We start from the raw sequence: 14,475 nt of genomic DNA, 5'->3' as shown, positions 1-14,475 counted from the left end.
CTATTTTTGAGTTTGTTTTTCTAAATTATGTTTATCGATCGTATCAGACTCCATGGGGTACAAGCAAGTGACGACATGAATAATCCACTGAAAATTGCTTCTTTACGTTGGTTCTAGAGTTTTAAAGGTAACGAACCATCAGTGGCCAGCACAGGACCGCAGCATCTATGTCACGCGTGAAGCAGCATTTTTATCGTAGTAAATTGCGCTGTGTCTTACTAAACGGACTGCAGTCTCTGGCCAGCTGGTAGAATCTGAATAGGCTTTCACATTATATTCCTCAGAGCTCAAAAATAAATCAAAAAGTCTCAGCTTCTTGTATCTTCATGGCTGTTAGAAAATGACCTAACCATTTCAACGACGGCACTACTCAGCGAGCTCGAGCAAGCTCAGCAGTCTGAGGACTGAGAGTTCAAGGAAAGTCATACTAAAGATCAGAAAGTCAATTTAGTCTCCATGCAGTCAAGTAGATTTTGTTTATTCTTTTTTTTGTCTTGGGCTGGGGTATGTTTTGAGCGTCAGTGAATTAGTCTATACCAACAGAAAAGCACAGAATCACAGGCAAACAACGTGGCTACCTCCTGTTTCTCTAGAAATCAATGGCAACGCTGATACAAGAGGCTCAAACCATGTATGATCCATTTCCCATTCAAATTCATTTCTTCTTCCCACCAAAATGAAATTAAAGCGATTTAAGCATTTTCCAAATCCCTCTGTCCCTTCTCCCCATGGTTTACAGGCCATTCTTTCCCGGAGGAAAAGAAATGTTCTCCTCTGTTTACATTCTAAAGGATGTATTACGTGTGGCCGACTGCCCCGAGGTTTTATTCCAACCCCACCTGTTTCCTTCACTATATATGTATTGATTTTTCATATTTTAACTACAGTGGGAAGCAAAGATTTAGGGAAAGAGTTCACTATCAAATATGAAACATACGTTCCTGTGATAATAAAAATCAAAAGAGAATTCTTGTGTCACCAGTTCTTTGCAGCAAGATGAATTTCCCCTCTCCTCCTGTCATTCAGTTTTTCTTAAAAATCAAAATGGGGTTGAAGAGGCTGGAAACAGTCCTCTGGAACCGCGTCATCTGCTAACCTACAGCACCCCAACTGCTGCTCCTGGCAGTCGGAATTCTTATTCCTGCTTCAAAGACTCTGCTCTTCGGCAAGAAAACTTCGCCATAAACTTCACGCTGCCATATTAATCAGACAGCACTGTCAATTAAACAGCTGCCAGACGAGGATTAACGAGAGGAACCAGGAGGAATTCCTACATTCCTGCCTCACTCTGAATAACAACACACCACCCGCTATCAAAAATAAATCACGGAAAAGCAAACATTTTAGAAGAGTCTCATCTTGTTAGTGACTGGCAGGTTGGCGTGGGTGCAAGTCAGGCTTCACGGGGACAGCCACAGCGATGCTGAAGCTACACAGTCCTGTCAGGTCCGGATGGGATTCCATGTTTCTCAGACAAGCTGCGTTATAGAGAGGGAGAAAACGCATGCACCAAAACACCAAAGCAATTCAGCCTGTTTCTTAGCACACTGCACCCAATGTATGAAGGCAGCAACACATAACCCCAAGAGAAACCACCAGAGACGTTGCAGTCAGCAGCTCTCAGAGGACGGCGCTGTGCTTTGCAAGGACAGACGGTGCTCTCGCACCCGACTCTCAGCTGGGTTTGGGTCGTGCAAGGAAACAAGGGCAGACCATTCTTCTTCCTGAGGATTCCGGTCAACAATATCTATGTAACGCTTCTTTCGCAATGCCCAAAGCATAGTTTCCGAACCCAGACTTAATTAAAGCTTACTTACCAACATGGTCTGAAGTTTAAATGAGCGTCAGACTCCCTGAACCACATCATTTCTTCTACCGCCACATTTAACGAAGAATACTTTGCCCTTTTAAAGGCCACATCCTCCAATCAGCAAATGTCGCTTTTGTACTTCAAATGAGGAACAGAGAGAAAAGCTGACAGAAGACCATAGCATCACTTTAGCAGCCAGGTTAGAGCTGTTTGTAAATGACCGCAGTTCAGACACAAGGCTATACAGATTGAAACTGCACCTTCAATGCATTAAGAAGACGGCAACCAAAGCTATTTGCTAAGCTATTTGTTTATTTCGGAGTAACGTGCATTGTCGCTGGCTTACGGATCACTCTCATTATGCTGACGTGCACACCACCACGCTTTCAAGTGGCTCTACAATGCTGAAAGAGCATCTGGGTCTTCCACTGAAAAATCTCCGTAAGGTCCTCCCAGATGGTGGGCTCAACTCCTTTTCCACTTATGCCACGCTGCCGAAACTCTGCAATTCCGCCACTCAATCTTCAGTCAAATCCCATCAGATTTAAGCAAGTGCAATGGGCTTTGCACTTTGAAGAAGGATGGCTGACAAATTCATTTTTAAGAATATAGATTGTTGCGGCAACAAATTATGAAAAGAGAACTTAGCTATTTAATAGCAAAACCGAGAATCCAAATAATTGGATTGCCTCCATTCCTGCCTGCTAATAGTCTAAACCGTGTTTATAAAAGGCGGCAAGACACCATCTCTGCCCCATATAACTGACAGAGAAACTAGCACTGTAAAGGTTTTAATCTCACCTTAGAGTTTTAGTTGGGCTTCTAATGTAATTGCTTTTTCAACAGCAATAATCATCAAAGGACTCATAGGAATGACTTTCACAAATCGTTGAGATTAATTTAGTTAAAAGTGGATAGAAAACATATTTTGCTTTTTCCTTTTCAAATAGGAAAGCTCAGATTTAATAGCAGAGTTCATCAACTAACACAGACTTTTCACCGATGCCACGGCAGCAATTGTTTGAAAGAATAAATATTTAATAACGAAAGACTTCTGCCTTCCAATACACAGGGGAAGAGCCCCACTCTACAGAAAGCTCTGGTGACGAGTAGAGGGTGTATAAAAAGAAATTTACATTTCTACACCATTTACCGCTGGGATTGCTAACGTAGCTGCAGTCGTACCTCTCCACTCTCAATCACAAGGGAGGACTTGCAGGAGGCACCCCCAAGTGCTCCAGACACCAGAAGCCATGGGGAGCTCACCGATGCCACGGACACAAAAATTCCGAGCGCCCACCACGAGCTGGTCGGGATCAGACTACCACAGTGGCTCCAGAGGGGTGGGCAGGCACGCTAACAACTGTCCTGCTTTTCACTGAACGCAGAACGAGGGGCTGCTCAGCAGCCGACTAAAAACACTGCGCAGCCATTAGCAAAACCCTTCCATTATTCTTTTTAATCACCCACAAAAAAGTGATATAGAAGTGGTCGTTACCTACATCATTTCCTACCGTTTCAAGTTCGGAAATGCCGGAGCTCTGGTTGCCCTTATAATCTAATTCTGCTTTCCTGCACCTCTCTTTTCTGGAAGCAGGGATACTGCTGAAAAACAGTACAAATTCACTGTAATCCAACTTTGGGTAACTGGATTACAACGTCTTCCCTTCTTCAGAGTCCTTCACTTTACAACCTATGCGCTCCTTAATACAACTCCGAATCTGCCTAACCTCATCTAGTTTCCTTTTCTCAAAAAGGCCTCAGAGACTGCCTCAGAAACTCTCTTGTGAGCAGCTTTGTCACCTGTGCTCTCTAGGCTGTGACTCAAAGCCCCGGCATCAAACACAGCCCGCTCCCGTCGCAGCTACACCACTGCCTTCCCACCCCAGTGACATGTCCCTGGAGACGGCCGTCAGCCTCTGAGCCCAGTTTCAGGAGTGAGGAGAAACGAGATCCTGTTCAGCTTGTCCTTCTCTTTCCTTTCCGCTTCCAGCAATTGTGCACTTGCTCCTCCGTCTGTAACCCCTGAGGGGAAGAGAGCTCTCTGCTCCGCGCTCCAGGCACCACCGGAGGAGCTGCTCCCGCTCCCCTTTCCTGCGGACTGAAGCAGCTTCGCCCCTCGCGGTGTTTCACAAGGTATGTGGGCTGTCACGAGCTCCGGACTTGGCTCAGTGTTTCCGAAGCAGCAGAGAGGGAGCCTGAGGTGCTTCCCCTGCTGCTACAAGCTGCAGAGACAGCTCCTGCCGTACCTTCAGTGAGGGCAGGGGCCCGGCCCTGGGGAGGTCGATGAAGGCAGCACCGCAGGGAGAGAAAGGCCAGAGCGATTTTTTGACTGTCCTCAAACCCGGGCTGAGAGTCTCCATGTCAAATATCAATCTTACTGAAGGCAGACAGTGGAAGAACAGAACTTCTGAAGGAAATCTTGCAACTTTTCTTTCAAGATCAGAACATTATGGGCAAAAAGGGACTGCTGCCCGCTTCCCCTGGAATAAATTTCTAAGTCCCAGCTCATATTTTCATGACACTGCTTAAAAATCAACAACCTGCTTCTAAAAGCCTGTGGACTCGGTGGGAACATGCAAGCGTGTAAAGTCAGCCACTTGCATCAACAAAAGCAGTATCAAGCCCTAAATGATGTCATTAGCGAGATCAGTATCTCCAACACGACAACACGGCGAGGCATTTTGTTTCCAGAAGCAGCGAGATTGCAGCACACAGGTCCGCACACCCGTGCATTTCTCCCGCACAGTACTAAAACCAGCAAGCAGGCATTTATTCTAAGTAGCGAGAGGTGCTTCAGGCGCTGGTTTAACACAGCCTGGCCGTGTTCCTAGAAGGCACGCTTGGAGGCTTGCTGGCAGCTGGTCTTTCAACGTCTGCCCAGGTGCATCCTTACGTGCCCTCATGCTGCTGGCTCCCGGATAACGTCGCTGCTGGGAAGCAGCGGGGCAGCACCGGAGCCCGCCACCAGTCTGGCACCAGCCCGGCAGCCCAGAGCATCTCCCGGGGCAGTGGGTAACACGGGCGATGCTCATCACGCTCCTGCCACTCAGCTGCTTGCTTTACGTGGGGAGGACCACGTCAGTCAGAACCCTTGCTTTCCCACTGCCAGCTAAGAAGAGTGGTTTTACATCTGCAGCATTGCCCAGGAGAAATATTTTTGCTCATTTCTACAGAAGTTTATTTAACAGGCCAATTAGCCTCCTGCTAATCACCTCTCACTCTGGGTAACAGACAGTCTAGCAATGTAGACAAAAGCATACAAAGGTATTCTGGTTATTCTACTCCTCTTAACTTTTCCAGCCATGCCCACCTCTTCTGTCTCAGAAACGTTCTCAGTTTGCCTTCACCGTACAGACAAACGTCTTGCTATTTTACATTTTTTAATGCATGTTGATGAGTCAAGCTCCACATGGCTCAAGCAGAAGAAACACCACCACTTGGAACGTGTGTTCACTGGACTGAACACAAAACGAGACGTAACCAGTTTCCACATGAGTATTCTGGACACTCTATTAGAGATTCCGTCCATGCCTACTGGTTGTCAGTGATATCCCAAGAGCTCGGTTTAAAAAGAAAATTACTATTTTGGCCCTTTCAAAAATATCTGGGAAGTGTTTTGGTAAACTATTTTATTTTTTATGCCATTATCGCTATTACATTTCTTACTAGCCTCTTTGAATTTCTAACTACTTACTGTTCAGTTTTCTTATCCGGGGTTCACAGTTTTGTAATTTCTTGACACACATTCAGTAAAAGTTTACAACGACAAAAATTTGATAATCCCATGCTGGAGTTATAAAATTGGTTAAATATATTAGGAATGTTTTTACAGGAGAAAATTATATGGCTCTGCAGAAAATTTTATGAGCAAAGATATTTAGACAAGTGCTACATCAGAAGTAGCACCATATGTTCCCATACTTCATCATGAAAGACAAAATGCCTGTAAAATGAAAAGCAATGATTTTTTTTCCCAAAAGCTACTGCCCTGAGAACTTAAAAATACGCACTTATTTCAAGTACCAAATAATCAGACCAATCTAATTAGGAAGGAGATAATTAAAAGACTAACAGGTTGCTAAATCATGCTCGGGCCACACGAGCTGGTGTTTGCTCTAGTTTGTAGGTAAGATTAAAATAGTAACAGTAACGATGTCTCTCTAATCTTTGCACGGGTTCGAAACGCTAAATTGCACTCAGACCGCATTTCATCATAAGAAGTGCCATTAAAACCTCCCTACTTGGCCTGGCAGGAAGCTGCTGGAACTGCAGGAACTTTCTGCTCACGACCAGAAATGTTACCGTAGTCCTGTCACCACGTATCACCGACTGGAAACCTTCAGGCTGTCATTTTGGAACGTCAGAGCCCGATTCCCCACCGAGAGTACACTACTATTGAAGCTTTAAAATCCTGGACTGAATTCTGGCGGGTGCCATCCATAAACATTTTTAGAAATGGCTCTGCTACGGTTACTTAATACAGGAAACCTCCATCTTTTGGCAGAGAGCGAGAACCTCTGCCCAGTCTTCCCTCAAGCACAGCCACTGCTTCACAGGACCTCCGGTAAACACTGCAGGCTGCAGTATTGACAGACAGCAGCAGCAGCCACCTACCTGCTGGAAAGGAGTCTACCAGCATGCAGCCACAAAAATGCAAAATACTCTAGTTCCCAAAGCTCCTGCCTCCCACTCCGGCCAAGTCACCCAGACGTCCAGGCTGAGACCTGCCGCGCAGGCTTCTAGCTGCCAAGTACCACTTCCCCCCTTCCCTGGCACATCACAAGGCGCCCCGCTGTTGACTGACACGAGGGCCAAACGACCGTCTTGCCAAAATAGTGCGTTCTCATTTTTTTTAGTGTGTAAGAGCGTTCATTTTCAAATTTTATTCTGACGGAAGATGAATACTCCTTTTAATTGTACCAGTTAGCAACCTGAAATCCTCAGCTGACGTCTGACCCTGCCTCCAATTCGCATCAGCATCTTGATTTCCCAAACGAAGACAACTACAGCCACACAACTATTCTGCAGTGCTAAAACCAGGCCATCAGACACAAGACGGAAGAATACAGCCTCCCCTAGCGAAGCGGTCACAGCACTTCGCGTCTGGATTCATTGTAAATCACTTTCGCTATGTGCAGGGACACTTGTAAACACCCCTGCAAATGCAAAAGGTACATTAACATCTTCTGATGTGCCTGCTGCACACACACAAAAAATAAGTAAAAATAGCTTTGTTCCCCGCTGGTTGGGTTAGCATGACTCAGGAAGGAAGGAAACATTGTCTTAAAAATTGATTTTGAAAGGAAACACATTGAAAATGTTTGCATCGAGCTAATTGTTCATAAAAGTGTTTTCTGGGCACGTGAGTTACCTCAGCCCCAGTTTTTACACCACGCTTGACGTAGAGTAATTTAAGTACAAAGCTGTTAGAAAAGGGGTACGATGCAATGGAATAACCAGGAGCTAAAACTCAGGAAACCTGGATTTAACATTTAGTCAGTAGCTGATTAATCCTACCCTGTCGTTTGTTTAGCTCGTGGTTCTTCACACAGGAGACGACGATCACGACACTTACTTTGTTGGTAAACTGTTTTGAGCAGTACCGATAAAAAGGCTCTAGGTAATAACCAGGCACACGGAACGGGTGTAAGAGTCTTCTCAGGTTAACAGCACATCCGTAGCTCTTCCTACACGCCATGGGCTCAGCTTCACCAAGCCATTTTCTATGGCTTCGTGCAACCGATATCTTGGCTGCACTCACACAGGTAAATCAATGCACGTTCCACACACCGATGCTATCCTGGCCAACGCTGCGGAGACTCCGGGGCTAGAACTACCACGAGCTAATCCACCTACAGCTGAAAAGCCACGGCTCTCCAGCTGGAGCCGCTTTATCCCTAACAGTCGCACAAGACAGGTCCACAAGCCTCTGCAGGCTCGAACTCCACAGTTCGAAGCTGGAGCAAGGAGAGGACTTTCTGATGGCTTTCCGCAGCAACCAACTGAGCAAAAGAAACAGCAGTGTCCTCCTCTCCTCAGCTCCCCTGGCTGGTACCACAGTCCCCACCGCCGAGGTCACAGACTTGCTCTGGACCTCTCAGAAGCTCACGGGACCCACTGAAACACCGGAGCAAGCTTACGCAGCACGAAGCACAGCAAAAGGTTTTGGCCCAACAGAATGGGCCTGAAAAGAATGGACATACGACAACGGTAATCTCCAGAAGACACATAAATGTTATCAGTCTGACAACCAACATGTTACAGGTTTTCAGTCCTTCCCGCTGCCAGACGTTCATAAATTCAGCAGAGTTTAAACATGCCACAGACAAACAAACAGATACCACTTAACGGAGCGGTGAAGAAACTGTCTCTCAAAGAACCTTCCCCACCGCGTTTCACCAGATATAACTGGACACAAAAATTAGTACTTAGTAAGCACCGTATCACAGTCACGCCAGCTAGATGAGTAAACCAACTGGCTGGTTTATTCATCATCTAACTAGCACGACTGTTTGCACTCCTGAGGCACCTGAGCACTATGCTGATGGGTAAAAAAAAAAAACAAAACAAAAAAAACTCAGACACAGCAAGGCTCAGTGTTTAGAATTAAGATGCTCCTGGTTCCCTGGGAAACAGCCTTTCCCAATAAATACGAACATTTCCCAGCATACAAACATTATCTGGATTTTTCTCACTCTGGGCAGTGGAAATCTACTAATCACTTTCATCTTCCCTTACAATCCTTTCCCACAAGCTTCAAGAGCCTCTTGCTTCCTGATGTATTTCTGAGCAGCACTGCAAGACCAAATCCATTAAAATCCAACAAAATTTTGGGGGGTATTAAAAGCACTTAATTAAAAATGTTAAACTTGAGAGCAAGTGTCACCTGACTGCACCTTCACAGTCAACACCCCGTTTCTCCCGTAACAAGCAAAATGAATATCCAAAATTCTCACGCTAGGTTTAAGCGACACATAGGACTGACATCTAACGTCAGTGAACTGGAAAACACATCCACTAAGTGCACCTCTACCAAACACAAACCAGACAGAGCCAAGGTTTGCTACATTTGAAGTATAGATCTTTTCATATTGATAAAAATCAACAGATATTTTGCTCTCGAAGCAAACAGAAATTATTTCTCTTTCAAACATTCTTCACTAATCCTTCAAATATCCATTTTCCAAATAGATATCAGAATCAACTCTGGCGATTTTGTTAGTTAAAACAAAAATAAATAAATAAAACCACAATCAAGCAACAGAGGTGGAACAGAATATGTTGCCCAGGAAACTGACTCTTAGCTTCAGCGCCTGAAGTGCACGTTTCCAGGTGGCAGCTGATAAGCGCCGACTTGTCATTTAAGTACAATACACTTTGTTTAATTTGGATTGTTGTAGAGTTATCATGAAAAAGGGTCAAGCGGGTCCTTTTGTGCTACGTCTCTTTTCAGACTTCCCCAAGCATCTTTTCAGTATTCCACGGGTCCGCACCTGGAGGCAATTGCAGTAGCGTGATCAATACAAGGAGTCAGCACCATCCAGCTCATTCCTCACAAAACCAGGACGACGGAGTGACTTGAGAGGATAAAACTCTGAGATCCAAGCCTCCAAGACAGTCTGATCAGTCACTTCCATGCCGTCAGGCAATCCAGTAATTCATTTTTATCAGCCTGCATACAACTTTATAATACGCTCTAAAAGGTTAAGAAATCTTTCCATATTTTTACTTTTATAGAGAAGGCAAAATATGCAAATACCAATGCCTTAATGCTGAAGTTAAGGTTTCTTTTAGTATGCTCAGGATGCTTTTTGTCCTCCTAGTTCTCCAAAATATTTGCACATGCTATGGTTGCAAGCTGTCAAAATGGAGCAGCAGTATTGACTGGAGTGCAGAGCAGTATTCCAAAAGCAAGGAAGAAATCAAAAATTTCTTAGCACCTGTACCTGGAAGAGACACAGATTCTGGTATCTTCTGCTGTTTAGTTAAGACTGCAGAGCCTTTGGTCTCGGTGGTTGGAGAGCTGGTTAAGAAAAAAAAACATTGTTGGAACGCTTTGCTTTCATTTTTCCTTTACGGACTTAATGATACTGCAAAAAACCTAAAATCTGAGGTTTAATTTCTGGTCACAAAAAATCCTCAAGCGGACAAAAGCAAGCACGATGAATGACAATAACAGACAAACAACTTCATTCAGAGCACTGCACAGGCATGGCTATTTACACATCTTGCTTCTGTCTGGGCATCCAATTTCAGTGCAAGCCAGGTACCCAACAAGGAGCGAAGCGCTCAATACTTTGAAGGATCTAAGCCAATTCTCAGCTCTACCGCACAGCATTCATACGCTTGTTCTTGATGTATTCAGCTGCCTTCAGCAAAAGGGGCTTTTTCTCTCTCATAATCAAACGCTATTTTTAGAGACCCATCTTGATGTTACCAGTAATGTTTTCAGACCACAAAAAATCGTAAGATGGATTTTTAACATCATTAAGATTCATCCACTTTAAAACAAAAATAGACTCAGAAACCAAGAGGGGATGTGGGTCCCCTATCAGTGCTTTTCTCCGGGCTTATCTGTACTTCACATCAATGTAAGCTACATAATGATGAATCAGCCCCGTAACCTCTGTAAAACGCATTTCTATTTTTTCTGGGAATCCAAGTTACAAGTACGTACTCCAAAAGCCTACAGCAAGCATTGATCAAGGCAAATTTTCACAATTCACTGGAAATTAAAGAGATGCAGTAAAAGAAATCTAGTGAGTTTTGCAGCCAAACATTTGAAGGAGGTATCTCGCTGCCGATCAAACTGAGAAGTTTGATATCACAGGCATAAAAGCTCTGGAATATTTTGGGTAACCTTGAGGAGGCACCAAAATAAAGACCTTTAGAAGACATCCAATATTGTTGCTGACCAGACGGCTCACTGGGCTCTTTCAGCTACAACATCTACCTTACTCTTGACAGTGCTTGAACGCTACTGTGTTTGATTAGTCTAAATAACCGCTTGAAGTATTATATGGACTTCTACAAACCAGTATTACAAACCCTGTAATTTCCCACACACACACCTTGTAGTGTTTCCCCCCCTCTGTAACTGACATAATATTTGTAATAATTCAGTGCAGAGTTCACTCAGATCACGCAAATAAAAGAACAAAACGTTGAAGAAACGTGTCCTTGCTGAAGCACACCGGTGTAAAACTGCTGGTTCCTTCCTTCCTTTCCACGAGAGTGTCCAGAAACAGTGCAAATATGCCAGAAAGTTTTATAGCAGAACTGACAAGTTGAACTAAAACTATTTGTTATTCAGAACCTTCACCTGACTGTTCATCTTTTAAGACAGCCTAGCTCAAGACAGCGGCTTTCCCATTCACAATCAATACATTTGCAAACGTTTTTGTGCTGGGTACCAAATGCTCACAGACAGATCTCAAATCACAATCTGGACTCTTTTCTGGGTATCTTGAAGAATTAAAAGGACTTAAAAAAAATTTACAAAAACATTACATGTGCACAGACTAGAATAATTTATGTATTTAATTTTTTAAAGACCACTTCAGTATCTATCCTTCCCCCCGTACGGTATACTTGTACAATTAATTTCCTCTGAAACAGGTAACCGTTATTACTAGTCTGTCTCGCTGTCCAGGGCCTCTTCCAGGCTAATCCTTCCCTTTTCTCATTTTGTTCGGTGTCTTTCTGTTATGATACTGTCTACAAATCCCACCTCAAGCGCGCAGATTTCAAAAGAAGAAATTGCACAAAGAGGGGAAAGAGAGAAGGGTGGATTTTTCTTCTCATTTACTTAAATATGCCTGTAGATTTCTTGATTGTGGATCCCCCAAAGATTATAGAAGGTTCTTCATTCATGTATCTAAAGGAACCAAAGAACATCACTAAGACCCTTCACAGTACTTCAAGTTTGCGCTAACGGTGAAGACCACATTATTTAAGTCCTTGTGGAATGTTACAAGCCACAGCTGGAGAACGGGTGTATGGAGAAATGGTATCCACATTCAAAGGAACAATGACCAAAAGAACCATCTTACAGAAATGACAAGTTGCCACACTGGATCAGACCAATGTAATTAGTATTTAACCCCACACCCCCCTACACACACACACACACACCCCAACAGGACCAGGGCCGGCTGTTTCCGATAGAGGCAAACAAAACCTTCTGCCATTAACAGCAACAGAACAACACGGCAGAGGGAAATCCACCCTCGGATTCACAGAATCACAGAGGGGTTTGCGTTGGAACGGACCTTAAAGACCATCTCGTTCCAACCCGCTGCCCTGGGCAGGGACACCTCCCACCGATCATACCACAGGCAGTGGATAATTTGGTTTTAATGTTTTCACAACTGTGGATGTGGTATATTAAGTTGCGCTTCTTTCTGCATTAAGCAAAATTCAGTGCTCAGTTTTTCAGTCGCGGCTGATTCTCTTAACAGGGCTCACCCTTTCACCATTCAAGAAGCACAGGCGGACACGATTTATATCAAGATCGTGACTTGAAGATAATTCTCAACGCTCTCTCAGTAACTACATATCTGTGTGTATGACAATAAGACCTAAGATAGGATGTGCTTCAGTTTACTAATTAAGGTATGACTTACTAGCTCAGAAGCCAATGAATTTTCACTGCTAGAGTCATTGTCTTACATACGCAAAGCTTTATTATACCTCATTAAATACCCTGTAATTTGGAATGCCTCGCTGTCCTCGGTTCCTGTTAATGTCTATGCACTTTGTGTGCGAATCGTAGTACAAAATTTTAACCCCACACTATACTAACTGCTACGCCCTTCCCTAATTGTTAACTAATTCAGCTCCAATCCCTGCACAACCCGCAGCAGCTCTCCATTGCTAACTTCCTAACAAAATAAAAAAAATTCAAAAAACCCCCTCCCATTAATAGATAGTAGAGAAGAGGCAGGACACCCTTTGACTAACACACACAATATACCCTACAAGGCTGAAGTTCTTAAACAAGCAGCACGTACCAAGAGTTATTATAATATTCTAACTCTGCACTATAACTGCCAGAGTTCAGAGAATTTGGCAATTTAATCACTGCAATATTTCTAAAAACATATTTTACTACTGTAAAATCGTAACACTGCAACTCAGAAAGCTGTGCAAAGGACTATGTTACCTGGGGTCCTGTCCTCAGGTTAAACGTATTGTCTCCAAGCAAAGACTCAGACAAGGCTTTAACGTGAGGACGCTCCATTCTGGCACTAAAAAAATTAAAATAAACATCTTCCCGCATATTTCAGGCGGACAACACTAACAACTGTGCAAGCTCCTGATGAGCTCTCAGAGGTAAAAGCAAACGTCTTGCATCTTGACCCAATCACCATGAAAAATAAATAAGCTTTTCTATTCTCTTCAGCACGTACTGAAACAATCTCCCACTCACCACTACTCAGAAAAGACATTATTTTTTAAAACATACAGTTAAATAAACAAAACAAAACAAAAAGTCAGCACGTCAGATCCATCCCGGGTGTAACACCGGTAAAGTCAGGGCGTGCTCAAGCGCTGGCTCACAGACCGTTTGTCAAGACGCCGTCAATAACGGCACTGTGATTTATGGTTAGCCTTTCGCTCCTGGAGGTCTGCGGCAAACGTCAGTGAAGTTCCAACAACGCTCACAGCAAGAGATATGGCCACACATCTCAAGTCAATCGGCCAGCCAGCGTAGCTGCTAACCTGCATTTGTGCTGGCTAAATGCTTGGGCGATAAGGGCACTATTCCCATCCTGAAGGGGAGTTACCGAACGGGCTGTATCGGCGCTCCTGCGTAACACTGGCACACCGCAGGGACCCGGGGGAACGAGCAACCGGCTCCTTGGCAGAACCTGTCCAGTCATCACTCCCTCCCTCCCCATTCACACATACACCTCCCCATCACACACTAACGTAGACCTTGCTCTAAAAGACACGTGGTACACTGGTGATGGTTTAAAAATAATATATCTATATTCCCTACTCCGATTCTCGCAGCGAAAGCGTCATTGCTTCCATCAAAGAAAGACTGAATTAGCATCAAGTCCTTCCTGCAAAACAAAGTCGTCTGTGTAGCAGGATACGCAACCTACAGGAAAAAGGAAAAAGTATAAAACTTGAGAGCAGTGCCTTCAGCGGAAGTGCCGTGTACCACAGGTGGCTGGGGTGTACTCACAGCCCCGTAACGAGAGAGGTTGCTCAGCCAAGTCCTCCCTACACGTCCCACCACCACGTGCAGTGCCACCGTCGACCCGCCATCAAGCAGGACAGGAGAGGCCTCTGTGGTCAGCACTGAGCCCATCGGCGACCAGAGGGCTGGGACACCCATCCAGCTGCTTGAAACCAGCCAAGTTTCTTATAAGGAGAGGCATCAGCCTTCCTATTAACATACCAGCAGTTTTTTTGGGAGCATGATCCACCTCATACTAAAACATTCAAAGCGAAACTCATTTTGTCAGTGAAGTTAAGGATACGTAAGCATAAACTTTTCCCAAAAGCCCTACAAATCATGAGTTTCTAGTAGGTTCATTGTTTTGATATTACAAGCCACATTTTCAACTTGGTAAATTACTCCACAACAAAATGAGTTTGGTAATAGATACAGCATGCTCTAATCACATACATATTCACATATCACACCA

The 14,475-nt window shown here is 44.2% G+C and overlaps 1 protein-coding gene across 13 annotated transcripts in view; it reads right to left on the bottom strand.

Moving 5' to 3' along the window:
- Positions 1–14,475, bottom strand: part of CCDC85A (coiled-coil domain containing 85A) — a 132,597-nt gene that overhangs the window by 109,369 nt on the left and 8,753 nt on the right. For 2 of the 13 annotated variants that reach the window (XR_010070563.1, XR_010070566.1), the window contains exon 3: positions 9,112–9,836. The exons of the other annotated variants lie outside the window; for them this stretch is intronic. The gene's annotated coding sequence lies outside the window, so the exon portion shown is untranslated. The remainder of the gene's footprint in view (positions 1–9,111; positions 9,837–14,475) is intronic. 13 annotated transcript variants of the gene reach the window in all.

This window comes from Chroicocephalus ridibundus, chromosome 3 (genome assembly GCF_963924245.1).
Source record: "Chroicocephalus ridibundus chromosome 3, bChrRid1.1, whole genome shotgun sequence".
Taxonomy (NCBI): domain Eukaryota; kingdom Metazoa; phylum Chordata; class Aves; order Charadriiformes; family Laridae; genus Chroicocephalus; species Chroicocephalus ridibundus.
This window is presented reverse-complemented; position numbering and strand designations above follow the sequence as displayed.